The sequence below is a fragment of the Passer montanus genome, unplaced genomic scaffold, assembly GCF_014805655.1.
Source record: "Passer montanus isolate IOZ18808 unplaced genomic scaffold, ASM1480565v1 scaffold2, whole genome shotgun sequence".
Lineage (NCBI taxonomy): Eukaryota > Metazoa > Chordata > Aves > Passeriformes > Passeridae > Passer > Passer montanus.
In genome coordinates this window covers 7648310-7657157 of record NW_024366591.1, presented here as the reverse complement: position 1 = coordinate 7657157, position 8848 = coordinate 7648310, and the positions used below count along the sequence as shown (strand labels likewise).

The window sequence follows — 8848 nt, the reverse complement described above, 5'->3', positions numbered from 1 at the left end:
GAACAAGAGCACTCATATGAATGTCCACCACCCTCTTTATCCATCCTTGCTTAAAGAAAGACATCTAATTTTCACAAACAAACAAACAAAATAAACCACACAAAAAACCCCCACTTCACAATAAAAGGTGTGCATTTAAATATGGGGAAGGAAAAATACAAACCCAGCCTCTATATTGGATAAGAATATGACCAACAAGTATGAGGCTATAGTGGCAGCAAAATTTATCATACAAAATTCAAAACAGAGAAAGTCCATGCCAGTCTCCTATGTTCAAAAAAGACTTGTGACTGAATTACATGAAAAAAATATTCAATCACAAGATAAAGTTGAGTTAGTTTAACAGAGAATCTGTCACTTTTAAAGATGTAGAGTTCCAAGATCAGATTTGGCATCAGAAGCAAAACTGGTGACATTTACCTTCCTAACCAGCAAAACAGAATATTAAGCATCATTCAAAAGAGAAGCTTTAGAGAAATGCATAATCCTCTTTTTATGGAGTTATACTTCAGAAAAGGGAAATCCTGCACATAATGTATCTTTTTCTGTGAACAAATTTGTTAAGCCTGAGGAAGTGGAGTCCCATATGTTCCCATGGTCAGATAGCATGATAGGTACCTGTGAGATGTGTTAATATGTAGTAGATACAGCACAACTACATCCAGTCTTCTCAGAAGGGCTGCAAATCCAATAAGAATGGTAAAGTTCAGTGTTTTGTTAACTCAGCTTTGGTTATTGATTTCTCTGGCATTTTAAACCGATTTCTCTGGAAGGGGGGAACCAGAAGCAGTGTGTGATACAAAGTTCATTCATTCAAAATTGAATATAACCCCAAAATCCTATTGATGTTGGTGAGTTTGGAGTACAGATCAAATGGAGGAAATTCACAGCACACACAAAAGCAGGCTCTGGGGTGAAGACTGTAGAGCTGAAGAAAGCAAGACAATACTTGTACTTACTCACTGGAACCTATGATATGGCACAACAGCTACAATATTTGGGCTCTTTTTTACCACAAGTTTTGCAGGGTACAGGGACTGCTGTGTCTGTTTAAACAGAAATCTGTGACCTGTACCTGACCTACCCTCACATTACTCCCAGCATGCACAGAGAGTAAGTGACCTTCTCAGCTGCTCCAGTGCAAATTGTTAAAGATTGTTGTTGTCTCTCGGGAAGTCTTCAGGCATGCTTTGCTATTCCTAGTGAAATATGCTGTGGCTTTACCATTGATTACCAGAGGGCAAAAAGGAAAATTTCATTCCTTCTGGAAAGAATAGCTCTCCTGCAATTTTCTTTTTTGTTTATAGGTGTGTGATCTTTCATCTAATTTACTGAAATAATTCTGGGTTTCTTTGTGAAATGCTTTTATTCAACAAAATTTGGTTCTCTTTCAGTGCCTTTTCTGTTTGCTTGGCCTTGATTTTATTGCTGTGCTGGCTGGTGGAAAGGTCTGAACTCCCTGTGCAGTCTCTCACTGTGCAGTGAAACACTCAAACATACACTTGGAGGTATTGCGGCATAATGCTGCTTGAGCTTTACAAGGACATCCTGTGCTGAACTGAGAGGCTGGATCAGGGATCTGTTGGATTTAGCGAGGTTACTCTGCCAAAAGCATTACAGGCAAAGGAGGCATCTCCAAGCTGAGCTAAGCATAGAGAGTAACTATGTTCTGAGGATTATGGAAATGGCTTTACACACCAGCTCACGCCCTGCAGAGCAGAGAAGTCCTGGGCCAGGACAGAGGCACAGCCAGTCCCATATCCTGGCTGTGGTCTGTCCTGGTCAGGCACCTTGGGGACACGTGAAGGATGCACTCAATCCATGCAGGCAGCGTCTCCAGGCCACAGCCACAGTGACTGTGGGATTTACTGAGCTGGTGCTAACATCCAAGAGGTCATTCACCCAGGCCAGCTGTTGCATCCAGGCCAGCATTCTCCTGGAGAAACTGGATGCTCAGGTCTTGAAAGGATGCACATGTTGCTGGGTAGAAAATTGGCTGAATGGCTGGGTGCAGAGAGTGGTGGTGAATTTAAATCCACCTGGTGGCTGGTCACCAGTGGTGTCCCCTGGGCTCAGTATGGGAGCCAGGCCTGGTTTTTATTTTACAAGATTCAAAACAGAGAAAGTCCATGCCAGTCTCCTATGTTCAAAACAGCCTTGTGACTGAATTACATGAAAAAATATTCAATCACAGTAGAAAGCTGAGTTAGTTTAACAGAGAATCTGTTGCTTTTAAAGATGTAGAGTTCCAAGATCAGATTTGTCATCAGAAGCCAAACTATGAGGAGTGGCTGAGGGAGCTGTAGATGTTTAGTCTGGAGAAAAGGAGAATCATAGTGGACCTTAATACTCTCTATAGCTCCTGGAAGGAGGGTGCAACCAGATGGGGGTTGTTCTCCAAAGTCACAAATGGTACAACAAGAGGAAATAGTCTCAAGTTGCATCAGGGAGGTTTACCCTGGGTATTAGGAAAAATTCCTTCACTGAAAACATGGTCAAGAATTGGAACAGACTGCCCAGGGAAGCAGTGGAATCACCATCCCTGAAATTGTTCCAAAGGCATGTGGGTGTGGTTTAATGGCAAACATGCATAATGGCTGTGCTAGATAATCTTTAATATCTATTCCAGCCTTAATGATTCTACTATTCTTTTCTTAATAAGCACAGCCTGAACATTAATCATGTTGCCCTGTTTCAGTCAGGGTGCTACATGTGGCCCTCTCATACTTAATCTTCTTGCGCTGCTGTAGGAAAGGGAACACATGCTTGACACCAACAGTGCAGCCCTTGGGTGCAATTAAGCATCAGGAATTACTCAGACGTTTGTAGGGTTTCCTTTTTATGCACATCTGTTTGTTGACCTTTGGGAGCGAGACCCTTTCATGCCCAGTTTTCAGTGATAAGAAGCTGCTATCACAAAAAGCCACTGTCACAGCTGGCATGACACCAAAGACAAGAGTAGGGAGACTGAGTTGTTGCTGGAAGAGGTTTGTCCCAGCTTGCATGGGGCAATGGGAGAAGTTTGCTCTCCCATCACCCTTGTTGTAGCTGTTCAGTGGGTAAATAAAGGGATTCAGTCTTTGCAGCTGCAAGCTCAGCAGCTTTCTCCACCACACATCATTCACTCAAATATAAAAACAATTGTGGAGAGTCCCAGATCTCTGGTGCAAGCTGTTATTTGATTTATTTATTGGCACCAGGTTCTAAAACACTGTAGGTGCTTTTTGGCAGATAGGAGGAGACACAATTCCCACGCTTTGAAGGGCTGACAGGAATGATGCAGCATCCATAAAGTACACTGATACAGAAACAGAGAGACAGAAAGAAAACTTGCAACATTAGATTAAGTGATTGTTTATGGTTGTTACACAAGTTTTGGTTGTTTAGACACAGAGTTGCATAGGCACACAAATTCCTTATATGTGTACTCATTTACTGATTATCTCATTCATATAAACAATGAAATCAAGACTCACAGATTTATCCAAGGGAAATTAGGAAAAAATCCAGCATTTCCTGGCCAAGGTACCAGATGTAATCATGTCTCTAAACAATTATAGTGCTCAAAATACTATAAAGGGCTGCAATACAGTCTCTCTAGAAAGTAATTAGAGTGCAAGGGACTGAACAGGCACTGCTCTAAATTACAAAAATCTCTTCTATTCTCCCATGAACAGTGTTTGCATGTGAAAGAGCAGATCACTGCTCAGGAATCAGACTCATGTGTGGGGAAGGTGTGCAAAGCACAAACTATCTGCATTCACTGCTTGCTGAGTTACTTCTGATGAAGCTTCTGCTCTGTAGACAGTCCCTTTCTGCAGCAGTGACTTTACCAGGACTGGCTCACCTGCAGAATCTCAACCAGCTCCTCTACTAAGTCTGGTTATAACTAGGTGCATTGGATGCCTGATTTTAATCCCTGCCCAGCATCATAACAGCAAAGGGTGCCCTGCTTCCTCTCTCCCTGGAAGGAGTTGCCATGGTGGATGTGAACTTTTTTCCTGATGCCAGAGTACTTTGGTAAGGGTTTCTTCTGGCCTTTACTTTGTGTTGTTAAATTTTCAAGAATCTGGAAGAGAGAATATGCTTTTTAATTTAAAAAATAAATAAATAAATAAAGGCAAGAAATTAATAATATTGTAGAAAGAGATGTAAAAAATTAAATGGATAGCCTGTTTCTCATCAAAGTGGACCAGTGGTGTTAAAGACATGTTTGAGATTATTTCTCAAGGGTCATGACACCAGCTGCAATCATGAGAAGGCAGTCTGAGTTACAGGCTATTATTTAAGACTTTGGACCATGTAATTGTTCCCTTTCTTCTTGAGATTAAAGATAGAAAAGCAATACTGACTTTTTAGACAGGACTAATCGACATTTAAAGCCTTTTCTGATGCTCGGGCAGAAAAGGCAGACTTTTAATGACTAGATCCTGTAAGTGGGTGAGAGGAGATGCTGTTCTGCCCTGTCAAAATGCCAGTCATGGCACTGCTGACCATTTGCAGCATATGGACTAAATGACTGAACATGAACTAACAACATCAAATCCTAAGGTAAGAGCACAGACAAAGTTTTCTGAGTGATTTTAGAGGTTTGCCCCAGTGAAAGCCTTAGAGATGGCTCTGGGGCTTGTGGCTTTTGCCTGAGAGCAAATGCACATTCGTCACTTTGACTTAATATTCAAGCTGCGTTTGCTCCTTCTCCCCCAGTGCCCTTTCCTCCCCTGCAGGCTGAGGTCACACAGCAAGCAGTGACTCCCGGCGCCTGACACCAGAGAGCACCTTGCACTGACTCAGCCAGGAGCAGCTCCAACTGGAACGCCAGGGCAGAGGGGAAAACAGCAGGGAGGTGAGAGACACTCCTCCAGCACTATTCAGCACTTCCATTTTTCATCAGCCAAGCACTCTGCTTTCTCCCCTTGCAGTGAACTCTTGGGTGCCAGTGAAGTCAGAGGGATCTGTGCCTGTGGCCTCAGTGGGGAACAGGATTTGGCCTGAAGCTGCAAAACTGCCACCTGAAATTTTAACCAAAGGTAAATACACCCAGCCCTCCAGCAGCTTAGTTTCACACTAACTTTTGACATCTTATTGCTGATACCAACTGACAGCCTGGCCACCACTGGACCCCTAAGCCTCCTCCTCACCACCTTCCTCCTGGTGCTTTCACACCCCTCCTGCACTGCCTGCAGCTCAGGGCCAGCTGTGGGGCTCAGCTCTTGTGATAACACACACACCTGTATTCCAGACCTTTCTAGGATTTATCCTTTCCTTTCTTCTCTCATTTCCAGATTTTTCTCCAGGACTTCATCATTTGGAGTCTGGGTTACCTCTGCACCCTTGTTTCCCAGCAGCTGTAGCTTTTCCTGCTGCAAGTTCTCATAGAAGTTTCTTGTTCTGCCTTACCCTGCTTTGGATGCCACTGTGTCACCAAAGGCTGGTAATGACATGGCTGTGTGTTGGTGCTCTGGTATGACCCACCTCCATCCTTGTTGCACAAATGGCCAAGTTTTCTTCTAAGTAGCTGTCCTCACACTCATCATTTTATTTATTTTCTGATCTCTTTTTCAGAGAAGGAGAAATTAAGACAGGGGAGCGTCCATAACAAGGTGGCTTTGCCCTTCTGCAGTGCTCCCTGTACTGGAGGTCCTACCTGATGGGTGTAGGAAGGCACAAGGTGAGCAGTGTTCCACTACTCTCAGTGCAAAGCTCAGTGTTGCCCCACTCCTTCATCTTTACACATAGAAGCATCTGTACAACCTCTCTTTACAGCACATCCCAGTGTCATTTTGCAGGGACTGTGTTTTCTTTCCCACCCCACATTCATCAGATCCTGGGGAATGCATGCTCTGGACCTTGTGCTGCTGGTGCAGCTCTACAGCAGTACAGCCCCTTTCCCTTAACTACACTGGCTGCTCTGCCCACCTCTGGACCTGGCACAGTATTCACAGAGACTCTCAATCACTTCTGACCCTTCTCAGCACCATTTCTCTCATGGCACAGTCACTGGCTCTGCAAGACCATCACTACAACGCGTTCCCAGCACACGCTCAGGCGCCCAAGGAGCGCAGTTCTCCTGGACTCATCTCCCTCTTGCATTTTGCCTTGCTGCCTCATGTTCTCTTTATCCATCATCCATTTCTGCACTTTGCCCTTGTTGCCTCAGCTCCTTCAGCCCTCTCCATCTATCCTGATCCTGTGATGGGTGTATAATAACATTACTGAAGGGTTGGTTTCCTTTTGTAGAGAACCTGTCCACAGTTCAGCTGAGTCAAATTTAGGCCTGACTGTGAGGACTTGGTGAAAGCCAGGAGAAAAAGACCTGGAGGAAGAACAGGTCATGATCAAGAGTCTACTGTCAGTCCTCAGACATTTCTGTGAGCTTCAATGGAGGTTAAATGCCCTGTGCAGATACACCTTTCTATAGATGTTTCTTACAGTAAAATACTTTTAAAATTAAAAAAGAAAAATATTGCCCTGAAGAAAATAACCCTTAATGTGGCACAAAATACAATTCTTGGCAACCACCAGATGTGCATACATTTGATTTTTTTGCACAATGTCTTATGTCACTTTCCTCCATCTCTAGAAAATGAACAATGAAATAAAGCAAGTATATATATTCTGTTTTTGTTGTGAAACACCTCCTCTCATGAAAGATAGGACAGTACTTCAGACTGTCTTTTATAGTCCCTGTAGCTACAAGAAAGCACATTTTCAACATAAACCAGTCATATAACTATTTACGCATCTTATATAGTGCCTTTTTGTTCCTCCTATGCAAAATTCTTACAGGATCCAATAGGAAATTACTCTTTTACATTCAGCTTCAAAGGCTACATTCTTACTTACAGCAAACATTCTCATTTCTTGAAAAAAAAAAAGGGAAAAAAAGAGCAGATGCATGGTGAAGGAAGCTGGGAGATTTGGGGTATTTGGGAGTTTTCCCTCTGTGCAACACACCCATTTTAGTGAGGCTGTGAAACCATTTCATTACAGGATACCAACAGAAGTGCATGCTCCAGATTTACCCAGCTGGGTCACTGGAAGCCAGTGTGCAAATCCCCAGGATATGCTGCAGAGACTTTGATATGTGGCTGGTGAAGCCTGTTTCCATCAGTGTGATGGGAGAAAGGGTTGGAGACCCAGATGTTGCAGGGAAAGAGAAGTAGATGTCATTGAAGGGTCTCTCAGATGAGCTTTCCTGCACTGTCCTACCCAGGGACCCTGCTCTCTCCAGCTGAGTGATAAGGGAGGCATGTTTTGAAAAACATGGCTGTGGTGTTACAAACATCCTCTGACTGCTCCTTCTGCTGCAGGGGTGAAGTCTCAGTGTAGGAAGGCACAGGCACCATGAGAAAGGGGAGTGCAGGGGCCGCACAAGCTGGGCTTGGGGCGGGGGAGCTGGATCCTGTAACAGGGACTGAGAGTGAGACTGTCCCACAAAGCTGAGGCACAGCACTGCCTGGAAATGCATGACCACAAGGTGAACTGGGAAGAGCTGTCAGCAGCAAGAATGGCAAGAGGAGGTGGGGCTGTTTGACTTGGCTCTGGGATACTGGCAAACAGAAGGAAATGTCAGCAAATGTAAAAATGCCATTCTTGTAACAGCAATGGACATTGCTGCTCCCTCTTTTATCAGAAATCCCAAACACTTGGAAGCATGATAGGAAGAACATTGTTTAACCCACCAGGAGCAGGTGGACAATTGTGAAACAACAGCATGAGAAATCTGAACACAGAAACACTTTGGATATCAGTGCAGAGCCCACAAGAAAACACTAGAAACACCTGTCTCACCTTCATTTTCAACAATCAGCATCAAGAAAGTTTTGGGTCTAGCCCAAAAGAATCTCTTCAGAGAAAAAGGATCAGGAATTTTATTACTGGTTTCTATGGGGCAATAAGAATATAACCTTCTCCAAGCCATCCACATTTAATGTGGAACAATATCTTGCTGTCACTAGTTGATGAAATTGCACGTCAGCAGAACACCAATCAGCTGTCCTAAAGGTTTTGTTTTCTTGCTTTTTAGATCATATTGTTCCTTTTCCCAAAATCATACTCTCAGGCTTGACTGCTGCACATGGTGAAAGCTGTGGCATGGAAATTTCAAAAGTGTCTCTGTGAAAGACCTGTTCTGAAATGATGCCCAGGCACCACTTTACCAGCAAGTGCCACCCACACCCTCTGAGCTGCCAGGACACCTGGGGGTGCAGAGAACCTGCTGCTGCAGCTGCAGCTCGCTCCAAGGGGCGCTGGGGCAGTGACAGTGGCAATGACAGGGCAGCGTACCATGGCACAGCTGCTCCCTGTCCCCTGGCCTGCAGCACATTCTGCATTTGGCTGCCGTTCGTGTGGAAGCAAAAACCTTCTGAGCACCCTCAGTTTGCTGTGCCCAGAAGGGAAGGCTCCCTGCATTGTGGATGCTCAGCACTTCTGAAAAACAAATGCACAGCCAGGAAAGTACCGACATTGTTTCTCAAGTGGTTTTTCCCCTCAGACAGGGCCTGTGGATGTTTCAGATCCAGTAGATGTGACAGTTTGTGACAGGACCAGAACTGAGAGGTGCAGCTAGCACACACTTGTTAGAGATAGCCACACTTCTGGCCATATGTAAGTGCTAATATTCAGAGCTATTATTCCAACAGGGAGCACAGAGGCTGCTTGCACCTCTGAGAGACATTCTTAGATAGCAAGGAGTTTATGTGCTGTTTACACTTGGAAGGATTTTCTTTGCAACCTCCACAAATTCAAGCCTGCATATGTATGAAGGGTTGAGAAGTAGCTGTATGAATCTGCATGAATTCAATGAAAAAAAGACATTAGGCCAGCATGCTCTGAAGTTTGCCAG

At 44.2% G+C, this 8848-nt stretch overlaps 1 long non-coding RNA gene across 1 annotated transcript; it reads left to right on the top strand.

Moving 5' to 3' along the window:
- Nucleotides 1-4784: 4784 nt before the first annotated feature.
- Nucleotides 4785-6490, top strand: LOC120501448. The gene is made up of 3 exons (XR_005627290.1): nucleotides 4785-5030; nucleotides 5566-5671; nucleotides 6241-6490. It is a non-coding gene; the product is annotated as an uncharacterized LOC120501448 (long non-coding RNA).
- Nucleotides 6491-8848: the final 2358 nt, after the last annotated feature.